This window comes from Pan paniscus, chromosome X, assembly GCF_029289425.2.
Source record: "Pan paniscus chromosome X, NHGRI_mPanPan1-v2.0_pri, whole genome shotgun sequence".
In the NCBI taxonomy this organism is placed as follows: domain Eukaryota; kingdom Metazoa; phylum Chordata; class Mammalia; order Primates; family Hominidae; genus Pan; species Pan paniscus.
In genome coordinates this window covers 123644707-123649770 of record NC_073272.2, presented here as the reverse complement: position 1 = coordinate 123649770, position 5064 = coordinate 123644707, and the positions used below count along the sequence as shown (strand labels likewise).

General features: G+C 43.4%; 1 pseudogene; it reads left to right on the top strand.

Moving 5' to 3' along the window:
* Positions 1–2157: 2157 nt before the first annotated feature.
* Positions 2158–5064, top strand: LOC100978296 (zinc finger protein interacting with ribonucleoprotein K-like; annotated as a pseudogene).

The window sequence follows — 5064 nt, the reverse complement described above, 5'->3', positions numbered from 1 at the left end:
GACAGTAGGATCAGTTGAGTCCAGGAGTTCAAATCCAGCCTGAGAAGCATAGTGAGACCCCCATCTCTACAAAAACTTCTAAAACAAATTAGCCAAGCATGGTAGTGTGCACCTGTTGTCCCTGCTACTTGGGAGGCTGAGGTAGGAGGATCGCTTGAGCCCAGGAGGTTGAAGCTGCAGTGACCTGTGATCATGCCACTGCACTCCAGCCTGGGCAACAGAGTGAGATCCTGTCTCAAAGAAAAAAAAATGAAACAATAAGAGAACAATCATGACATTGTTAAATTTTACATGTTTTTTTTAAGTAGTTCTAAGTAAAAAAATTGAAGTGAAATATATTTTTAGACAAGCAAAACGTGAGAGTTTGCTAGCAGTAGACTCACACTACAGGTAATTCTAAATGATGTACCTGAGAAAGAAAAATTATTCTAAATGTCAAAGCTGAGGTTTTTTTCTTTATTTTTTTTTAAAGACAGAGTCTCACTCTGTCACCCAAGCGGGAGTGCAGTGGTGTAATCTTGGCTCAGCCATGAATTCCTGGGCTCAGTGACCCTCCTGCCTCATCCTCCCAAGTAGCTGGGACTACAGTCATGCACCGCCACACCTGGCCAATTTTTCATTTTTGGTAGAGATGGGGTCTCATTATGTTGCCCAGGCTGGTCTTAAAGTCTTGAACCCCTGGCCTCAAGTGATCCTCCCACCTCAGCCTCGCAAAGTGCTCAAATTACAGGCATGAGCCACTATGCCCAGCCAGAACTGAGATTTTTTTTTTTTAACGAAGAGCAAAGAAAATACTATGTGGGCAAATGGATATTGACTATATAAAACAATATTAATAATTTTTATGGAAATTTATAAAAATTAAAATATTTAATAACATGATGCATTTCTCCAGATAGGAAAAACACAGGCTAATTTTGATGACTGAATCAGATACACCATAACTGGAAATAGTCATGAGGAATACTCAATATCAAATATAAGAGTATTAGAGTATTTTAGCATATCAATTCCTTAAATATACTGTAAAAGAAAGAACTAAAAGGATAAAGTTTAAAATAAAAGGTTGTTTATTTATTTGGTTGGATTTTATTTTATTTTATTTTATTTTGAGACAGGGTCTCGCTCTGTCACCCAGGCTGGAGTGCAGTGGTGCAAACTTGGCTCATTGCAATCTCCACCTCCCGGTTTCAAGCGATTTTCATACCTCAGCTTCCCAAGTAGCTAGGACTACAGGCACATGCCACCATGCCTGGCTAATTTTTGTATTTTTAGTAGAGATGGGGTTTTGCCATGTTAGCCAGGCTGGTCTCAAACTCCTGACCTCAAGTTATCTGCCCACCTCGGCCTCCCACAGTGCTGAGATTACAGGCATGAGCCACCACACTCGGCCTTGTTTGCTTGGTTTTTAAAGATGGGGTCTCACTATGTTGCCCAGGCTGGAGTGCGATGGCTATTTACAGCTGTGATCATACAAAATATAGCATTTTAAAAATCAATGTCATATGAAGCAAATTTTATTTTAAACATGAGTCTGCAGAGAAGGCATTTTTTTATTTTTTATAAACTTTTATTTTGACGTAATTTTAGAGTTATAGAAAAGTTGTAAGAATACTAAAAAAGAATTATGGCATACCCTTCACCAAAATTTCCCAAATGTAATGCGAGATGTTACCACATCTCTCTCTCTTTTTCTCTTTTTATACAAACACACGCGCACACACACACACACACACACAAATATAACTAGAAAATATCTATGTGCACAGAAGTCTTAAAATAGACTTCCAAACAACTCAAAGACTTTTTAAAAAGAAAGAAATCATAGATCCATGTGGTGACGACACGCTCTCCCAGGCCAGGCCTGAGGGGAAAAAAAAGAAATCACAGATCATAATTAAATAAGAAATATTTTCAACTGAATGATAAAAAAATCTAAGTATAAAATCTTGTGGGATTTACCCACTAACAAAATTAAACAGATGTTACTATCCTGCCGTATTTGCTATACATGTTTATTTATATTTTAATGCTGTATTTGTAAGAAATAAAATGTTACATCTATATTCCTTCATCATCCCTTCCTTCTCTAAAGTACTATCCTAAAACTGGTGTGTATCTTTCCCATGCCTGATTTGCACTTTTACTATAAATAAATGCACTCATCAACAAGAAATAATTTTGTAACATCAATATTTTAACTTATGGGAAATACCAGTGCTTACAGCAAGTTTTTAGCCTTAAATATTAGGATAAACCGTATAAAGTTGCAATATTTGATCATTATTTACCTATACAAAAGAGGCCGGGCGCAGTGGCTTACGCCTGTAATCCCAGCACTTTGGGAGGCTGAGGCGGGTGGATCACCTGAGGTCAGGATTTAGAGACCAGCCTGACCAACATGGTGAAACCCCGTCTCTACTAAAAATACAAAAATTAGCTGGGCGTGGTGGTGGGTGCCTGTAATCCCAGCTACTTGGGAGGCTGAGTCAGGAGAATCGCTTGAACCCAGGAGGCGGAGGTTGCAGTGAGCCGAGATCGCGCCATTGCACTCCAGCCTGGGCGACAGAGCGAGACTCTGTCTCAAAAAAAAAAAAAAAGGGTATTGCTCCAGTGACAGTCATTTTAGCAGCTCTTGAGTCCATCCAGGCCGTCAGAGCTTTGGGAGTGCATCGTTTGGCGAGAGGGCAGGAAGGGGCGAGGGGAGGGGCCCTCCTGCTAAACAGTGGCGGGTATGGGGGTCGGCGGCGGCGGGGGTGACAGCTTTGCTCGGGTCACCGCGCTGGTCTTGGTCCTTGTCCCGGTCCCGGTCCAGGTCCCGCACCGTCCACAGGTTCCAATGGCAGCGGCAGAACTGAGGGCCCTGGCTCAGGTTACCATGACTACAGAAGAACATATAAATCTCACAAAGGGCTGTATGACCTTTGAGGACATCGCCATTTACTTCTCACAGGACGAGTAGGGACTTCCTGATGAGGCTTGGAGGCTCCTATACCTTGAAGTGATGCTGGAGAACTTTGCACTTGTATTTTACCCAGGATTTTGTACAGAAATACTGGGCGTGGTGGAGCCTGCAGCAAACTAGTTGGAATGTGCCTCTTGTAAAAGTAGCCTCATTGGGTTGTGGGCATGGTAAAGAGGATGAAGAGACACCTTCTGAGCAGAATGTTTCTGTGGGAGTGTCACAGTTTAAGGCAGGTTCATCCACACTGAAGACTCAACCCTGGGAGATATATGTTCCATTCCTGAAAGATATCTTGCCTCTGGCTAATCTCCCTGGGCGGGAACCTTACTTGGTTGGAGCACGTGCAAACCAGTACCAGCACCAGAAACATCACAGTGCAAAGAAATCCTTGAAGAGGGACATGGACAGAGCCTCGTAAGTGAAGCACTGCCTTTTCCATATGTCAGGGAAGCCCTTCCGCAAATGCGAGGTTGGGAAGGACCTCCCAGCCATCTTGGGGCTTCTAGGTCCCTGGTCTTTCCTAAAACTAAGAAGCCCAACACGATCACCAAATGTGGAGAGGACACTCACAGTCAAAAAAGTCATTACAAGTCAGGTCAGTGTGGGAAGGCTTCCAGGCACAAGCACTCCTGTTCACTGTCTAAGAGTTTACACTGGACAAAGCCTTTATGAGTGTATCAAATGTGGGAAAGCTGGCTGGGTGCAGTGGCTTACACCTGTAATCCCAACACTTTTCGAGGCCGAGGTGGGCGGATCACCTGAGGTCAGGAGTTTGAGACCAGCCTGGCCAATATGGTGAAACCCTGTCTCTACTAAAAATACAAAAAAAAAAAAAAATTAGCCAGGCGTGGTGGTGTGCACCTGTAGTCCCAGCTACTTGGGAGGCTGAGGTAGGAGAATTGCTTGAACCCAGGAGGCAAAGGTTGCAGTGAGCTGACATCACACCACTGCACTCTAGCCTGGACAACAGAGTGAAAGTCTGTCTCAAAAACAAAAAACAAAACAAAACAAAAAATGGCAAATGTGGGGAAGCCTTCTGTGGCAAGTACTCACTTGTTTAGCACCAGAGAGTGCATACTGGGGAAAGTCCCTCGGAATACAATGAATGTGGACAATTCTTTAGCCAAACCTCCCACCTGAATGACCATCAGAGAATCCACGCTAAAAAAAGGCCTTATGAGTGCAGCAAATGTGGAAAATTATTTAGACAAAACTCCAGCCTTGTTGACCACCAGAAAATACACACTGGAGCAAGGCCTTATGAGGATAGCCAATGTGGGAAATCTTTTAGCAAAAAAGCCACTTTTGTTAAACCCTGAAGAGTTCACACTGGAGAAAGACCTTATAAACGTGGTGAATGTGGGAATTCTTGTAGTCAAAGTGCCATTCTTAATCAACACCAAAGAATTCACACCAGAACAAGCCTTAAGAGTGTGGCCAGTGTGGGAAATCCTTTAGTCAGCAGAGAGTTCACACTGGAGAAAGGCCTCCATACTTATTCAACATGGGAGAATTCATATTGGAGCAAGGCCTTATGAGTGTGGCCAGCATGGAAAGTCCTTTAGTCAAAAGTCTGGCCTTATTCAACACCAGGTGGTTCACACTGGAGAAAGGCCTTATGAGTGCAACCAATGTGGGAATTCCTTTAGCCAGTGCACCAGCCTCATTCATCACCAAAAATGTCATAACACGTGGAGGCCTCATGAATGCAGCAAATGTGGAAGAGTGTTTACCTTCAAGATCTATCATCTTTTAGCTCCTGAAAGTCCACACTTCAGAAGAGCCTTAGTCCTAGAGAGAATGTGCTGTCTCTGTAGTATTGTGGCAGTGGAGAGCCTTTAGGAGGGAGCCACCTGCCTGAAGTTGAACCTTATGCTTCCAAGTTTCTTTGGTAGAAACCGTCTCCCCTCTACCACCTTGCACAGTAGGCATTGGTCACCCTGATATTCTGAGGCAAGGCAGACATCTGTGTGTTCTTTTCTTCTTTGGAGGAAATCTTGAGCAGTCTGAGCCTACTGGGGAAATTCATTCTCTTTTCTGACTGATCACAGCACACATCTGACCCAGTTTTGGTCAGAAGGTCCCAGCCTGGGTTCTGC